Source organism: Taudactylus pleione, unplaced genomic scaffold, assembly GCF_031769625.1.
Source record: "Taudactylus pleione unplaced genomic scaffold, aTauple2 ptg000100l, whole genome shotgun sequence".
Lineage (NCBI taxonomy): Eukaryota > Metazoa > Chordata > Amphibia > Anura > Myobatrachidae > Taudactylus > Taudactylus pleione.
The window spans coordinates 6,595,252-6,613,903 of record NW_028284502.1 but is presented as its reverse complement, the minus strand read 5'-3'; the positions used below and the strand labels follow the sequence as shown (position 1 = coordinate 6,613,903).

At 30.3% G+C, this 18,652-nt stretch overlaps 8 non-coding genes across 8 annotated transcripts; all 8 read right to left on the bottom strand.

Annotated features, from left to right (window-relative positions):
• Positions 1-2,306: 2,306 nt before the first annotated feature.
• Positions 2,307-2,380, bottom strand: TRNAT-AGU (transfer RNA threonine (anticodon AGU)). Its single transcript has one exon. It is a non-coding gene; the product is annotated as a tRNA-Thr (tRNA).
• Positions 2,381-3,785: 1,405 nt separating this feature from the next.
• On the bottom strand, positions 3,786-3,859 carry TRNAT-AGU (transfer RNA threonine (anticodon AGU)). Its single transcript has one exon. It is a non-coding gene; the product is annotated as a tRNA-Thr (tRNA).
• A 2,102-nt stretch (positions 3,860-5,961) lies between these two features.
• Positions 5,962-6,035, bottom strand: TRNAT-AGU (transfer RNA threonine (anticodon AGU)). The gene has a single exon. It is a non-coding gene; the product is annotated as a tRNA-Thr (tRNA).
• Positions 6,036-8,138: 2,103 nt separating this feature from the next.
• Positions 8,139-8,212, bottom strand: TRNAT-AGU (transfer RNA threonine (anticodon AGU)). Its single transcript has one exon. It is a non-coding gene; the product is annotated as a tRNA-Thr (tRNA).
• Positions 8,213-10,312: 2,100 nt separating this feature from the next.
• On the bottom strand, positions 10,313-10,386 carry TRNAT-AGU (transfer RNA threonine (anticodon AGU)). Its single transcript has one exon. It is a non-coding gene; the product is annotated as a tRNA-Thr (tRNA).
• A 2,104-nt stretch (positions 10,387-12,490) lies between these two features.
• TRNAT-AGU (transfer RNA threonine (anticodon AGU)) lies at positions 12,491-12,564 on the bottom strand. The gene has a single exon. It is a non-coding gene; the product is annotated as a tRNA-Thr (tRNA).
• Positions 12,565-14,662: 2,098 nt separating this feature from the next.
• Positions 14,663-14,736, bottom strand: TRNAT-AGU (transfer RNA threonine (anticodon AGU)). The gene has a single exon. It is a non-coding gene; the product is annotated as a tRNA-Thr (tRNA).
• A 2,099-nt stretch (positions 14,737-16,835) lies between these two features.
• On the bottom strand, positions 16,836-16,909 carry TRNAT-AGU (transfer RNA threonine (anticodon AGU)). Its single transcript has one exon. It is a non-coding gene; the product is annotated as a tRNA-Thr (tRNA).
• Between the last annotated feature and the right edge of the window lie 1,743 nt (positions 16,910-18,652).

Sequence of the window (18,652 nt, the reverse complement as noted above, 5' to 3'; positions counted from 1 at the left end):
GCTCCATAATTATGGAGGGCGGCCCTCATTCAGAGCGTGCGCTCTGCTCAGAGCGTACGGCTCTGAATGAGGGCCTACATTTTAATTTTTAATCATTCTCCTAGCCCCTAAGACTAAAGTGACTCTTTCCCAAATTATCTTGGTAAACTTACTTTGCTTTAGATATTTTAACACTTCATATGGACTTCTCCTTTGACTAAACTCCATTATTATTCTGGTGGTTGTTTAAAATGAATGCAAAGAATTTTCTAAAAAACTCTCATGTTTAACTTAGCATAAGTTTAATTCAACTAAATGGCTTATATTAAAAGAGGAACATGTTTTGTTGTCTTCTGATATGGACTGCATCTACAAATGTACTGTATTGCTGACAAAGTGAACTGGGGTGAAAGCTGCTCAAGGAATCCCAAGTCATATTTTTTTGTGCATCAACAACACACTACATGCTAAGATATGACAAACAAATAGAAGGTACAGCTGAGGTTCAAACTCAGGATCTCCTGTTTACAAGACAGGAACTTTAACCAACTAAGGCACAGCACCATACGAAAGTCCCCTGTTTAATATCGAAAAACAATATATGTAAAGTATAATTTTGGGTAAATGTTTTGAAATGCTTTTTGAGACATGTATTTTAACAAAGTTTAAAACGGTTGGTAATTTTGAATGAATAAGTGACTAAATAAATATGTTTTTATTCTCTCCTTTCTTTTGTGAAATACAGGCCCTTATTTCTTACAATGTATTGCAAAGTGACTTTCTAGTATACCATTTTGTAGCAGTTATTATGGATTTCTCTTTAATGGAATCCTACATGAGAAATAGTGCCAGTTTTTTCTGATGCTCACATAGTAAAAACATGAAGTAAAATTAAAAAGTATCTTAAAAAGATAGAACAATTTTTAGCATTTTATCTTTAAGCTTTTTCAAGAAAAGCAAAACAGTTTTGGAAACACTTTGTTAACACAATTTTGGATGTTATGGAACTAAATATTGTTTAATTTTCAATTGTTCTCCCAGCTGTGATGATAAAAATTACTCTTTCTCTATTTATCTTAGAAAATGTACTTGTAACTGACATTTTATAAGATTCCCTGCGTTATTCTCCTTTGACAGCAAACCATATTCATCATGGAGCTTGCTCAAGCATAATAAAAGCTATTTTCTGGAAATTTCTGATGTTTACCTTAGCATCAGTTTATTTTTAAAAAAATAGCTTATACTCAAGAATGGGAATATAGCATTATTTTGTGTTTTTCTGATATGGACTTTTTCTAGAAATGTAGTACATAGTTCATCAAGTAAGCCTGGGTGAAAGCTACTACAGTTGTCACATATCATATTGAAATTAATCAACAAAAAACTACATACTTAGTAGATGAAAATGAATCAAACAAAGGCACTGCTGAGATTTGAACTAAGGTTCTCCTGTTTACTAGACAGGCGCTTTAACAAGCTAAGCCACAGCACCACCTGCTCCAAAGTGTTCATATAATGAAAAATTATATATCTTATGTATGTTTTATGGTAACATTGTTTGAGATCCTTTAAAAGACCGATGGTTAATTGATTCTTTAAAAGGTAAAAATAAAGAATAAAACTACAGTATATGTTTTCTTCTCTACATTCATTTAAAAATTATAGGACTGTTTTTCTTAAAATGGTTTAGCAAAGTCACTCTCTTATATTATTTTTTGTAGCAGTTTTTATAGCATTCTCTTTAATGCTTTTAATGTTTGCTTTTTTATGATACACAAACATAAAAAATAAACTTGTAATTCAAATGAAGATCTCTATCTTCTAAATATATATCTAATGTTAGCTTTTATTATTGAAGCTTGTTCAAGAGACTTGAAGCTTTTTTTCTGGAAATACTTTCCTAACAGAATTTTGCAAATGTTATGGAACTAAATATTGATTCATTTTTAAATAATTCTCCTAGCCTCTAGGACTAAAATGACTCTTTCCCAAATTACCTTGGTAAACATACTTTGCTTTAGATATTTTCACACTTCCTATGGACTTCTCCTTTGACTAAACTCCATTATTATTCTGGAGGTTGTTTAAACAGAATGCAAAGTATTTTCTGGAAAACTCTCATGTCTAACTTAGCATACATTTAATTCAACTATATGGCTTATATCAAAACAGGAACATGTTTTGTTGTCTTCTAATATGGACTGCATCTAGAAATGAACTGTATTGCTGACCAAGTGAACTGGGGTGAAAGTTGCTCAAGGAATCACATGTCTTATTTCTAGAGCATCAACAATACACTACATACTAAGATATGACAAGCAAATAAAAGGTACTGCTGAGATTTGAACTCAGGATCTCCTGTTTACTAGACAGGCGCTTTAACCAACTAAGCCACAGCACCACCTGGAAGCAAGTTTTTTTACATGCTATTTTATGGAAATATCTGATGTTTACATTAGTATCATTTTAATGCTAAAATATAGCTTATATTCAAGAAAGGAAACATTGCATTATTTTGTATTTGTCAGATTTAGACTCTATCTGGAAACATAGAACATTGTCCACCAAATAAACCAGACAGAAAGCTGCTAAAGTTTTCAAATCTCATATTGTCATGAATCAACAACAAACTACATAATAAGGTAATGAAAATTAACCAAACAAAAGGCACTGCCAAGATTCAAATGCATAATCTCCTGTTTACTAGACAGGAGCTTTAACCAGCTAAACCACAGCACCACCTGCTCCAAAGTGTCATATAATGAAAAATTATATATCTCATGTATGTTTTATGGTCAAATTTTTTGAGATCCTTAAAAAGACCGATGCTTAATCGATTCTTTAAAAGGTAAAAATAAAGAAAAAAAATACAGTATATGTTTTCTTCTCTACATTCATTTAAAAATTATAGGACTGTTTTTCTTAAAATGGTTTGGCAAAGTCACTCTCTTATATTATTTTTTTGTAGCAGTTATTATAGCATTCTCTTTAAAAGCATCCTACAATGGAAAAATATTTGAAATGCTTTTTGAGACATGTATTTTATCAAAGTTTAAAATGGTTGGTAATTTTGAATGAATAAGTGACTAAATAAATATGTTTTTATTCTCTCCTTTCTTTTGTGAAATACAATTACCTTATTTCTTACAATGTATTGCCAAGTGACTTTCTAGTATACTGTTTTCTAGCAGTTATTATGGATTTCTCTTTAATGGAATCCTACATGAGAATTAGTGCCAGTATTGTCTGATGCTCACATAGTAAAAACATGAAGTAAAATTAAAATGTATCTTAAAAAGATAGAACAATTTTTAGCATTTTATCTTTAAGCTTTTTCAAGAAAAGCAAAGCAGTTTTGGAAACACTTTGTTAACACAATTTTGGATGTTATGGAACTAAATATTATTTTATTTTCAATTGTTCTCCCAGCTGTTATGTTAAAAATTACTCTTTCTCTATTTATCTTAGAAAATGTACTTGTAACTGACATTTTATAAAATTCCCTGCGTTCTTCTCCTTTGACTGCACACCATATTCATCATGGAGATTGCTCAAGCATAATAAATGCTATTTTCTGGAAATTTCTGATGTTTACCTTAGCATCAGTTTATTTTTATAAAAATAGCTTATACTCAAGAATGGGAATATAGCATTATTTTGTGTTTTTCTGATATGGACTTTTTCTAGAAATGTAGTACATTGTTCATCAAGTAAGCCTGGGTGAAAGCTACTACAGTTGTCATGTCTCATATTATAATGAATCAACAAAAAACTTCATACTTAGTAGATGAAAATGAATCAAACAAAGGCACTGCTGAGATTTGAACTCAGGATCTCCTGTTTACTAGACAGGCACATTAACCAACTAAGCCACAGCACCACGTGAAAAGAAGTATTTTTATATGCTATTTTATGGAAATATCTGATGTTTACTTAGCATCATTTTAATGCTAAAATAAAGCTTATATTCAAGAAAGGAAACATTGCATTATTTTGTGTTTGTCAGATATAGACTTTATCTAGAAACATAGAACATTGTCCACCAAGTAAGCCAGAAAGAAGGCTGCTAAAGTTTTCACATCTCATATTGTCATGAATCAACAATAAACTACATGATAAGGTGATGAAAATTAACCAAACAAAAGGCACTGCCTAGATTCAAATCCAGGATCTCCAGTTTACTAGATAGGCGCTTTAACAAGCTAAGCCACAGCACCACCTGCTCCAAAGTGTTCATATAATGAAAAAATATATATCTCATGTATGTTTTATGGTAACATTGTTTGAGATCCTTAAAAAGACCGATGGTTAATCGATTCTTTAAAAGGTAAAAATAAAGAATAAAACTACAGTATATGTTTTCTTCTCTACATTCATTAAAAAATTATAGGACTGTTTTTCTTAAAATGGTTTGACAAAGTCACTCTCTTATATTATTTTTTTGTAGCAGTTATTATAGCATTCTCTTTAATGCTTTTAATGTTTGCTTTTTTATGATATACAAACATAAAAAATAAACTTGTAATTCAAATGAAGATCTCTATCTTCTAAATATAGATCTAATGTTAGCTTTTATTATTGAAGCTTGTTCAAGAGACTTGAAGCTTTTAATTCTGGAAATACTTTCCTAACAGAATTTTGCAAATGTTATGGAACTAAATATTGATTCATTTTTAAATAATTCTCCTAGCCTCTAGGACTAAAATGACTCTTTCCCAAATTACCTTGGGAAACATACTTTGCTTTAGATATTTTCACACTTCCTATGGACTTCTCTTTTGACTAAACTCCATTATTATTCTGGAGGTTGTTTAAACAGAATGCAAAGTATTTTCTAGAAAACTCTCATGTCTAACTTAGCATACATTTAATTCAACTATATGGCTTATATCAAAACAGGAACATGTTTTGTTGTCTTCTAATATGGACTGCGTCTAGAAATGAACTGTATTGCTGACCAAGTGAACTGGGGTGAAAGTTGCTCAAGGAATCACATGTCTTATTTCTTGAGCATCAACAATACACTACATGCTAAGATATGACAAGCAAATAAAAGGTACTGCAGAGATTTGAACTCAGGATCTCCTGTTTATGAGACAGGCACTTTAACCAACTAGGCCACAGCACCATATAAAAGCCCCTGTTTAATATTAAAAAACAATATATGCAAAGTATAATTTTTGGTAAAAATATTTGAAATGCTTTTTGAGACATGTATTTTATCAAAGTTTAAAACGGTTGGTAATTTTGAATGAATAAGTGACTAAATAATTATGTTTTTATTCTCTCCTTTCTTTTGTGAAATACAGGCCCTCATTTCTTACAATGTTTTGCCAAGTGACTTTCTAGTATACTATTTTGTAGCAGTTATTATGGCTTTCTCTTTAATGGAATCCTACTTGAGAATTAGTGCCAGTATTTTCTGATTCTCACATAGTAAAAACATGAAGAAAAATTAAAAAGTATCTTAAAAAGATAGAACAATTTTTAGCATTTTATCTTTAAGCTTTTTCAAGAAAAGCAAAGCAGTTTTGGAAACACTTTGTTAACACAATTTTGGATGTTATGGAACTAAATATTATTTTATTTTCAATTGTTCTCCCAGCTGTTATGTTAAAAATAACTCTTTCTCTATTTATCTTAGAAAATGTACTTGTAACTGACATTTTATAAAATTCCCTGCGTTATTCTCCTTTGACTGCACACCATATTCATCATGGAGATTGCTCAAGCATAATAAATGCTATTTTCTGGAAATTTCTGATGTTTACCTTAGCATCAGTTTATTTTTAAAAAAATAGCTTATACTCAAGAATGGGAATATAGCATTATTTTGTGTTTTTCTGATATGGACTTTTTCTAGAAATGTAGTACATTGTTCATCAAGTAAGCCTGGGTGAAAGCTAAAACAGTTGTCATGTCTCATATTGTAATGAATCAACAAAAAACTACATACTTAGTAGATGAAAATGAATCAAACAAAGGCACTGCTGAGATTTGAACTCAGGATCTCCTGTTTACTAGACAGGCGCTTTAACCAACTAAGCCACAGCACCACGTGAAAAGAAGAATTTTTATATGCTATTTTATGGAAATATCTGATGTTTACCTTAGCATCATTTTAATGCTAAAATAAAGCTTATATTCAAAAAAGGAAACATTCCATTATTTTGTGTTTGTCAGATATAGACTTTATCTAGAAACATAGAACATTGTCCACCAAGTAAGCCAGAAAGAAGGCTGCTAAAGTTTTCACATCTCATATTGTCATGAATCAAAAACAAACTACATGATAAGGTGATGAAAATTAACCAAACAAAAGGCACTGCCTATATTCAAATCCAGGATCTCCAGTTTACTAGACAGGCGCTTTAACAAGCTAAGCCACAGCACCACCTGCTCCAAAGTGTTCATATAATGAAAAATTATATATTTCATGTATGTTTTATGGTAACATTGTTTGAGATCCTTAAAAAGACCGATGGTTAATCGATTCTTTAAAAGGTAAAAATAAAGAATAAAACTACAGTATATGTTTTCTTCTCTACATTCATTTAAAAATTATAGGACTGTTTTTCTTAAAATGGTTTAGCAAAGTCACTCTCTTATATTATTTTTTTGTAGCAGTTATTATAGCATTCTCTTTAATGCTTTTAATGTTTGCTTTTTTATGATACACAAACATAAAAAATAAACTTGTAATTCAAATGAAGATCTCTATCTTCTAAATATAGATCAAATGTTAGCTTATATTATTGAAGCTTGTTCAAGAGACTTCAAGCTTTTTTTTCTGGAAATACTTTCCTAACAGAATTTTGCAAATGTTATGGAACTAAATATTGATTCATTTTTAAATAATTCTCCTAGCCTCTAGGACTAAAATGACTCTTTCCCAAATTACCTTGGTAAACATACTTTGCTTTAGATATTTTCACACTTCCTATGGACTTCTCCTTTGACTAAACTCCATTATTATTCTGGAGGTTGTTTAAACAGAATGCAAAGTATTTTCTAGAAAACTCTCATGTCTAACTTAGCATACATTTAATTCAACTATATGGCTTATATCAAAACAGGAACATGTTTTGTTGTCTTCTAATATGGACTGCGTCTAGAAATGAACTGTATTGCTGACCAAGTGAACTGGGGTGAAAGTTGCTCAAGGAATCACATGTCTTATTTCTTGAGCATCAACAATACACTACATGCTAAGATATGACAAGCAAATAAAAGGTACTGCTGAGATTTGAACTCAGGATCTCCTGTTTATGAGACAGGCACTTTAACCAACTAGGCCACAGCACCATATAAAAGCCCCTGTTTAATATTGAAAAACAATATATGTAAAGTATAATTTTTGGTAAAAATATTTGAAATGCTTTTTGAGACATGTATTTTATCAAAGTTTAAAACGGTTGGTAATTTTGAATGAATAAGTGACTAAATAAATATGTTTTTATTCTCTCCTTTCTTTTGTGAAATACAGGCCCTCATTTCTTACAATGTTTTGCCAAGTGACTTTCTAGTATACTATTTTGTAGCAGTTATTATGGCTTTCTCTTTAATGGAATTCTACTTGAGAATTAGTGCCAGTATTTTCTGATTCTCACATAGTAAAAACATGAAGTAAAATTAAAAAGTATCTTAAAAAGATAGAACAATTTTTAGCATTTTATCTTTAAGCTTTTTCAAGAAAAGCAAAGCAGTTTTGGAAACACTTTGTTAACACAATTTTGGATGTTATTGAACTAAATATTGTTTCATTTTCAATTGTTCTCCCAGCTGTTATGTTAAAAATTACTCTTTCTCTATTTATCTTAGAAAATGTACTTGTAACTGACATTTTATAAAATTCCCTGCGTTATTCTCCTTTGACTGCACACGATATTCATCATGGAGATTGCTCAAGCATAATAAAAGCTATTTTCTGGAAATTTCTGATGTTTACCTTAGCATCAGTTTATTTTTAAAAAAATAGCTTATACTCAAGAATGGGAATATAGCATTATTTTGTGTTTTTCTGATATGGACTTTTTCTAGAAATGTAGTACATTGTTCATCAAGTAAGCCTGGGTGAAAGCTACTACAGTTGTCACGTCTCATATTGAAATGAATCAACAAAAAACTACATACTTAGTAGATGAAAATGAATCAAACAAAGGCACTGCTGAGATTTGAACTCAGGATCTCCTGTTTACTAGACAGGCGCTTTAACCAACTAAGCCACAGCACCACGTGAAAAGAATAATTTTATATGCTATTTTATGGAAATATCTGATGTTTACCTTAGCATCATTTTAATGCTAAAATAAAGCTTATATTCAAGAAAGGAAACATTCCATTATTTTGTGTTTGTCAGATATAGACTTTATCTAGAAACATAGAACATTGTCCACCAAGTAAGCCAGAAAGAAGGCTGCTAAAGTTTTCACATCTCATATTGTCATGATTCAACAACAAACTACATGATAAGGTGATGAAAATTAACCAAACAAATGGCACTGCCTAGATTCAAATCCAGGATCTCCAGTTTACTAGATAGGCGCTTTAACAAGCTAAGCCACAGCACCACCTGCTCCAAAGTGTTCATATAATGAAAAAATATATATCTCATGTATGTTTTATGGTAACATTGTTTGAGATCCTTAAAAAGACCGATGGTTAATCGATTCTTTAAAAGGTAAAAATAAAGAATAAAACTACAGTATATGTTTTCTTCTCTACATTCATTAAAAAATTATAGGACTGTTTTTCTTAAAATGGTTTGGCAAAGTCACTCTCTTATATTATTTTTTTGTAGCAGTTATTATAGCATTCTCTTTAATGCTTTTAATGTTTGCTTTTTTATGATATACAAACATAAAAATAAACTTGTAATTCAAATGAAGATCTCTATCTTCTAAATATAGATCTAATGTTAGCTTTTATTATTGAAGCTTGTTCAAGAGACTTGAAGCTTTTATTTCTGGAAATACTTTCCTAACAGAATTTTGCAAATGTTATGGAACTAAATATTGATTCATTTTTAAATAATTCTCCTAGCCTCTAGGACTAAAATGACTCTTTCCCAAATTACCTTGGTAAACATACTTTGCTTTAGATATTTTCACACTTCCTATGGACTTCTCCTTTGACTAAACTCCATTATTATTCTGGAGGTTGTTTAAACAGAATGCAAAGTATTTTCTGGAAAACTCTCATGTCTAACTTAGCATACATTTAATTCAACTATATGGCTTATATCAAAACAGGAACATGTTTTGTTGTCTTCTAATATGGACTGCATCTAGAAATGAACTGTATTGCTGACCAAGTGAACTGGGGTGAAAGTTGCTCAAGGAATCACATGTCTTATTTCTTGAGCATCAACAATACACTACATGCTAAGATATGACAAGCAAATAAAAGGTACTGCTGAGATTTGAACTCAGGATCTCCTGTTTATGAGACAGGCACTTAAACCAACTAGGCCACAGCACCATATAAAAGCCCCTGTTTAATATTAAAAAACAATATATGCAAAGTATAATTTTTGGTAAAAATATTTGAAATGCTTTTTGAGACATGTATTTTATCAAAGTTTAAAACGGTTGGTAATTTTGAATGAATAAGTGACTAAATAATTATGTTTTTATTCTCTCCTTTCTTTTGTGAAATACAGGCCCTCATTTCTTACAAAGTTTTGCCAAGTGACTTTCTAGTATACTATTTTGTAGCAGTTATTATGGCTTTCTCTTTAATGGAATCCTACTTGAGAATTAGTGCCAGTATTTTCTGATTCTCACATAGTAAAAACATGAAGAAAAATTAAAAATATCTTAAAAAGATAGAACAATTTTTAGCATTTTATCTTTAAGCTTTTTCAAGAAAAGCAAAGCAGTTTTGGAAACACTTTGTTAACACAATTTTGGATGTTATGGAACTAAATATTATTTTATTTTCAATTGTTCTCCCAGCTGTTATGTTAAAAATGACTCTTTCTCTATTTATCTTAGAAAATGTACTTGTAACTGACATTTTATAAAATTCCCTGCGTTATTCTCCTTTGACTGCACACCATATTCATCATGGAGATTGCTCAAGCATAATAAATGCTATTTTCTGGAAATTTCTGATGTTTACCTTAGCATCAGTTTATTTTTAAAAAAATAGCTTATACTCAAGAATGGGAATATAGCATTATTTTGTGTTTTTCTGATATTGACTTTTTCTAGAAATGTAGTACATTGTTCATCAAGTAAGCCTGGGTGAAAGCTACTACAGTTGTCATGTCTCATATTGTAATGAATCAACAAAAAACTACATACTTAGTAGATGAAAATGAATCAAACAAAGGCACTGCTGAGATTTGAACTCAGGATCTCCTGTTTACTAGACAGGCGCTTTAACCAACTAAGCCACAGCACCATGTGAAAAGAAGTATTTTTATATGCTATTTTATGGAAATATCTGATGTTTACCTTAGCATCATTTTAATGCTAAAATAAAGTTTATATTCAAGAAAGGAAACATTCCATTATTTTGTGTTTGTCAGATATAGACTTTATCTAGAAACATAGAACATTGTCCACCAAGTAAGCCAGAAAGAAGGCTGCTAAAGTTTTCACATCTCATATTGTCATGAATCAACAACAAACTACATGATAAGGTGATGAAAATTAACCAAACAAATGGCACTGCCTATATTCAAATCCAGGATCTCCAGTTTACTAGACAGGCGCTTTAACAAGCTAAGCCACAGCACCACCTGCTCCAAAGTGTTCATATAATGAAAAATTATATATCTCATGTATGTTTTATGGTAACATTGTTTGAGATCCTTAAAAAGACCGATGGTTAATCGATTCTTTAAAAGGTAAAAATAAAGAATAATACTACAGTATATGTTTTCTTCTCTACATTCATTTAAAAATTATAGGACTGTTTTTCTTAAAATGGTTTAGCAAAGTCACTCTCTTATATTATTTTTTTGTAGCAGTTATTATAGCATTCTCTTTAATGCTTTTAATGTTTGCTTTTTTATGATACACAAACATAAAAAATAAACTTGTAATTCAAATGAAGATCTCTATCTTCTAAATATAGATCTAATGTTAGCTTTTATTATTGAAGCTTGTTCAAGAGACTTCAAGCTTTTTTTTCCTGGAAATACTTTCCTAACAGAATTTTGCAAATGTTATGGAACTAAATATTGATTCATTTTTAAATAATTCTCCTAGCCTCTAGGACTAAAATGACTCTTTCCCAAATTACCTTGGTAAACATACTTTGCTTTAGATATTTTCACACTTCCTATGGACTTCTCCTTTGACTAAACTCCATTATTATTCTGGAGGTTGTTTAAACAGAATGCAAAGTATTTTCTAGAAAACTCTCATGTCTAACTTAGCATACATTTAATTCAACTATATGGCTTATATCAAAACAGGAACATGTTTTGTTGTCTTCTAATATGGACTGCGTCTAGAAATGAACTGTATTGCTGACCAAGTGAACTGGGGTGAAAGTTGCTCAAGGAATCACATGTCTTATTTCTTGAGCATCAACAATACACTACATGCTAAGATATGACAAGCAAATTAAAGGTACTGCAGAGATTTGAACTCCGGATCTCCTGTTTATGAGACAGGCACTTTAACCAACTAGGCCACAGCACCATATAAAAGCCCCTGTTTAATATTAAAAAACAATATATGCAAAGTATAATTTTTGGTAAAAATATTTGAAATGCTTTTTGAGACATGTATTTTATCAAAGTTTAAAACGGTTGGTAATTTTGAATGAATAAGTGACTAAATAATTATGTTTTTATTCTCTCCTTTCTTTTGTGAAATACAGGCCCTCATTTCTTACAATGTTTTGCCAAGTGACTTTCTAGTATACTATTTTGTAGCAGTTATTATGGCTTTCTCTTTAATGGAATCCTACTTGAGAATTAGTGCCAGTATTTTCTGATTCTCACATAGTAAAAACATGAAGAAAAATTAAAAAGTATCTTAAAAAGATAGAACAATTTTTAGCATTTTATCTTTAAGCTTTTTCAAGAAAAGCAAAGCAGTTTTGGAAACACTTTGTTAACACAATTTTGGATGTTATGGAACTAAATATTATTTTATTTTCAATTGTTCTCCCAGCTGTTATGTTAAAAATTACTCTTTCTCTATTTATCTTAGAAAATGTACTTGTAACTGACATTTTATAAAATTCCCTGCGTTATTCTCCTTTGACTGCACACCATATTCATCATGGAGATTGCTCAAGCATAATAAATGCTATTTTCTGGAAATTTCTGATGTTTACCTTAGCATCAGTTTATTTTTAAAAAAATAGCTTATACTCAAGAATGGGAATATAGCATTATTTTGTGTTTTTCTGATATGGATTTTTTCTAGAAATGTATTACATTGTTCATCAAGTAAGCCTGGGTGAAAGCTACTACAGTTGTCATGTCTCATATTGTAATGAATCAACAAAAAACTACATACTTAGTAGATGAAAATGAATCAAACAAAGGCACTGCTGAGATTTGAACTCAGGATCTCCTGTTTACTAGACAGGCGCTTTAACCAACTAAGCCACAGCACCATGTGAAAAGAAGAATTTTTATATGCTATTTTATGGAAATATCTGATGTTTACCTTAGCATCATTTTAATGCTAAAATAAAGCTTATATTCAAGAAAGGAAACATTCCATTATTTTGTGTTTGTCAGATATAGACTTTATCTAGAAACATAGAACATTGTCCACCAAGTAAGCCAGAAAGAAGGCTGCTAAAGTTTTCACATCTCATATTGTCATGAATCAACAACAAACTACATGATAAGGTGATGAAAATTAACCAAACAAATGACACTGCCTAGATTCAAATCCAGGATCTCCAGTTTACTAGACAGGCGCTTTAACAAGCTAAGCCACAGCACCACCTGCTCCAAAGTGTTCATATAATGAAAAATTATATATCTCATGTATGTTTTATGGTAACATTGTTTGAGATCCTTAAAAAGACAGATGGTTAATCGATTCTTTAAAAGGTAAAAATAAAGAATAATACTACAGTATATGTTTTCTTCTCTACATTCATTTAAAAATTATAGGACTGTTTTTCTTAAAATGGTTTAGCAAAGTCACTCTCTTATATTATTTTTTTGTAGCAGTTATTATAGCATTCTCTTTAATGCTTTTAATGTTTGCTTTTTTATGATACACAAACATAAAAAATAAACTTGTAATTCAAATGAAGATATCTATCTTCTAAATATAGATCTAATGTTAGCTTTTATTATTGAAGCTTGTTCAAGAGACTTCAAGCTTTTTTTTCCTGGAAATACTTTCCTAACAGAATTTTGCAAATGTTATGGAACTAAATATTGATTCATTTTTAAATAATTCTCCTAGCCTCTAGGACTAAAATGACTCTTTCCCAAATTACCTTGGTAAACATACTTTGCTTTAGATATTTTCACACTTCCTATGGACTTCTCCTTTGACTAAACTCCATTATTATTCTGGAGGTTGTTTAAACAGAATGCAAAGTATTTTCTAGAAAACTCTCATGTCTAACTTAGCATACATTTAATTCAACTATATGGCTTATATCAAAACAGGAACATGTTTTGTTGTCTTCTAATATGGACTGCGTCTAGAAATGAACTGTATTGCTGACCAAGTGAACTGGGGTGAAAGTTGCTCAAGGAATCACATGTCTTATTTCTTGAGCATCAACAATACACTACATGCTAAGATATGACAAGCAAATAAAAGGTACTGCTGAGATTTGAACTCAGGATCTCCTATTTATGAGACAGGCACTTTAACCAACTAGGCCACAGCACCATATAGTAGCCCCTGTTTAATATTGAAAAACAATATATGTAAAGTATAATTTTTGGTAAAAATATTTGAAATGCTTTTGAGACATGTATTTTATCAAAGTTTAAAATGGTTGGTAATTTTGAATGAATAAGTGACTAAATAATTATGTTTTTATTCTCTCCTTTCTTTTGTGAAATACAGGCCCTCATTTCTTACAATGTTTTGCCAAGTGACTTTCTAGTATACTATTTTGTAGCAGTTATTATGGATTTCTCTTTAATGGAATCCTACTTGAGAATTAGTGCCAGTATTTTCTGATTCTCACATAGTAAAAACATGAAGAAAAATTAAAAAGTATCTTAAAAAGATAGAACAATTTTTAGCATTTTATCTTTAAGCTTTTCAAAGCAAAGCAGTTTTGGAAACACTTTGTTAACACAATTTTGGATGTTATGGAACTAAATATTATTTTATTTTCAATTGTTCTCCCAGCTGTTATGTTAAAAATTACTCTTTCTCTATTTATCTTAGAAAATGTACTTGTAACTGACATTTTATAAAATTCCCTGTGTTATTCTCCTTTGACTGCACACCATATTTATCATGGAGATTGCTCAAGCATAATAAATGCTATTTTCTGGAAATTTCTGATGTTTACCTTAGCATCAGTTTATTTTAAAAAAAATAGCTTATACTCAAGAATGGGAATATAGCATTATTTTGTGTTTTTCTGATATGGATTTTTTCTAGAAATGTAGTACATTGTTCATCAAGTAAGCCTGGGTGAAAGCTACTACAGTTGTCATGTCTCATATTGTAATGAATCAACAAAAAACTACATACTTAGTAGATGAAAATGAATCAAACAAAGGCACTGCTGAGATTTGAACTCAGGATCTCCTGTTTACTAGACAGGCGCTTTAACCAACTAAGCCACAGCACCATGTGAAAAGAAGAATTTTTATATGCTATTTTATGGAAATATCTGATGTTTACCTTAGCATCATTTTAATGCTAAAATAAAGCTTATATTCAAGAAAGGAAACATTCCATTATTTTGTGTTTGTCAGATATAGACTTTATCTAGAAACATAGAACATTGTCCACCAAGTAAGCCAGAAAGAAGGCTGCTAAAGTTTTCACATCTCATATTGTCATGAATCAACAACAAACTACATGATAAGGTGATGAAAATTAACCAAACAAATGACACTGCCTAGATTCAAATCCAGGATCTCCAGTTTACTAGACAGGCGCTTTAACAAGCTAAGCCACAGCACCACCTGCTCCAAAGTGTTCATATAATGAAAAATTATATATCTCATGTATGTTTTATGGTAACATTGTTTGAGATCCTTAAAAAGACAGATGGTTAATCGATTCTTTAAAAGGTAAAAATAAAGAATAATACTACAGTATATGTTTTCTTCTCTACATTCATTTAAAAATTATAGGACTGTTTTTCTTAAAATGGTTTAGCAAAGTCACTCTCTTATATTATTTTTTTGTAGCAGTTATTATAGCATTCTCTTTAATGCTTTTAATGTTTGCTTTTTTATGATACACAAACATAAAAAATAAACTTGTAATTCAAATGAAGATATCTATCTTCTAAATATAGATCTAATGTTAGCTTTTATTATTGAAGCTTGTTCAAGAGACTTCAAGCTTTTTTTTCCTGGAAATACTTTCCTAACAGAATTTTGCAAATGTTATGGAACTAAATATTGATTCATTTTTAAATAATTCTCCTAGCCTCTAGGACTAAAATGACTCTTTCCCAAATTACCTTGGTAAACATACTTTGCTTTAGATATTTTCACACTTCCTATGGACTTCTCCTTTGACTAAACTCCATTATTATTCTGGAGGTTGTTTAAACAGAATGCAAAGTATTTTCTAGAAAACTCTCATGTCTAACTTAGCATACATTTAATTCAACTATATGGCTTATATCAAAACAGGAACATGTTTTGTTGTCTTCTAATATGGACTGCGTCTAGAAATGAACTGTATTGCTGACCAAGTGAACTGGGGTGAAAGTTGCTCAAGGAATCACATGTCTTATTTCTTGAGCATCAACAATACACTACATGCTAAGATATGACAAGCAAATAAAAGGTACTGCTGAGATTTGAACTCAGGATCTCCTATTTATGAGACAGGCACTTTAACCAACTAGGCCACAGCACCATATAGTAGCCCCTGTTTAATATTGAAAAACAATATATGTAAAGTATAATTTTTGGTAAAAATATTTGAAATGCTTTTGAGACATGTATTTTATCAAAGTTTAAAATGGTTGGTAATTTTGAATGAATAAGTGACTAAATAAATATGTTTTTATTCTCTCCTTTCTTTTGTGAAATACAATTCCCTTATTTCTTACAATGTATTGCCAAGTGACTTTCTAGTATACTATTTTCTAGCAGTTATTATGGCTTTCTCTTTAATGGAATCCTACTTGAGAATTAGTGCCAGTATTTTCTGATTCTCACATAGTAAAAACATGAAGAAAAATTAAAAAGTATCTTAAAAAGATAGAACAATTTTTAGCATTTTATCTTTAAGCTTTTCAAAGCAAAGCAGTTTTGGAAACACTTTGTTAACACAATTTTGGATGTTATGGAACTAAATATTATTTTATTTTCAATTGTTCTCCCAGCTGTTATGTTAAAAATTACTCTTTCTCTATTTATCTTAGAAAATGTACTTGTAACTGACATTTTATAAAATTCCCTGTGTTATTCTCCTTTGACTGCACACCATATTCATCATGGAGATTGCGCAAGCATAATAAATGCTATTTTCTGGAAATTTCTGATGTTTACCTTAGCATCAGTTTAATTTTTAAAAAATAGCTTATACTCAAGAATGGGAATATAGCATTATTTTGTGTTTTTCTGATATGGATTTTTTCTAGAAATGTAGTACATTGTTCATCAAGTAAGCCTGGGTGAAAGCTACTACAGTTGTCATGTCTCATATTGTAATGAATCAACAAAAAACTACATACTTAGTAGATGAAAATGAATCAAACAAAGGCACTGCTGAGATTTGAACTCAGGATCTCCTGTTTACTAGACAGGCGCTTTAACCAACTAAGCCACAGCACCACGTGAAAAGAAGAATTTTTATATGCTATTTTATGGAAATATCTGATGTTTACCTTAGCAACATTTTAATGCTAAAATAAAGCTTATATTCAAAAAAGGAAACATTCCATTATTTTGTGTTTGTCAGATATAGACTTTATCTAGAAACATAGAACATTGTCCACCAAGTAAGCCAGAAAGAAGGCTGCTAAAGTTTTCACATCTCATATTGTCATGAATCAACAACAAACTACATGATAAGGTGATGAAAATTAACCAAACAAAAGGCACTGCCTAGATTCAAATCCAGGATCTCCAGTTTACTAGACAGGCGCTTTAACAAGCTAAGCCACAGCACCACCTGCTCCAAAGTGTTCATATAATGAAAAATTATATATCTCATGTATGTTTTATGGTAACATTGTTTGAGATCCTTAAAAAGACCGATGGTTAATTGATTCTTTAAAAGGTAAAAATAAAGAATAAAACTACAGTATATGTTTTCTTCTCTACATTCATTTAAAAATTATAGGACTGTTTTTCTTAAAATGGTTTAGCAAAGTCACTCTCTTATATTATTTTTTTGTAGCAGTTATTATAGCATTCTCTTTAATGCTTTTAATGTTTGCTTTTTTATGATACACAAACATAAAAAATAAACTTGTAATTCAAATGAAGATCTCTATCTTCTAAATATAGATCTAATGTTAGCTTTTATTATTGAAGCTTGTTCAAGAGACTTGAAGCTTTTTTTTCTGGAAATACTTTCCTAACAGAATTTTGCAAATGTTATGGATCTAAATATTGATTCATTTTTAAATAATTCTCCTAGCCTCTAGGACTAAAATGACTCTTTCCCAAATTACCTTGGTAAACATACTTTGCTTTAGATATTTTCACACTTCCTATGGACTTCTCCTTTGACTAAACTCCATTATTATTCTGGAGGTTGTTTAAACAGAATGCAAAGTATTTTCTAGAAAACTCTCATGTCTAACTTAGCATACATTTAATTCAACTATATGGCTTATATCAAAACAGGAACATGTTTTGTTGTCTTCTAATATGGACTGCGTCTAGAAATGAACTGTATTGCTGACCAAGTGAACTGGGGTGAAAGTTGCTCAAGGAATCACATGTCTTATTTCTTGAGCATCAACAATACACTACATGCTAAGATATAACAAGCAAATAAAAGGTACTGCTGAGATTTGAACTCAGGATCTCCTGTTTATGAAACAGGCACTTTAACCAACTAGGCCACAGCAACATATAAAAGCCCCTGTTTAATATTAAAAAACAATATATGCAAAGTATAATTTTTGGTAAAAATATTTGAAATGCTTTTTGAGACATGTATTTTATCAAAGTTTAAAACGGTTGGTAATTTTGAATGAATAAGTGACTAAATAATTATGTTTTTATTCTCTCCTTTCTTTTGTGAAATACAGGCCCTCATTTCTTACAATGTTTTGCCAAGTGACTTTCTAGTATACTATTTTGTAGCAGTTATTATGGATTTCTCTTTAATGGAATCCTACTTGAGAATTAGTGCCAGTATTTTCTGATTCTCACATAGTAAAAACATGAAGAAAAATTAAAAAGTATCTTAAAAAGATAGAACAATTTTTAGCATTTTATCTTTAAGCTTTTCAAAGCAAAGCAGTTTTGGAAACACTTTGTTAACACAATTTTGGATGTTATGGAACTAAATATTATTTTATTTTCAATTGTTCTCCCAGCTGTTATGTTAAAAATTACTCT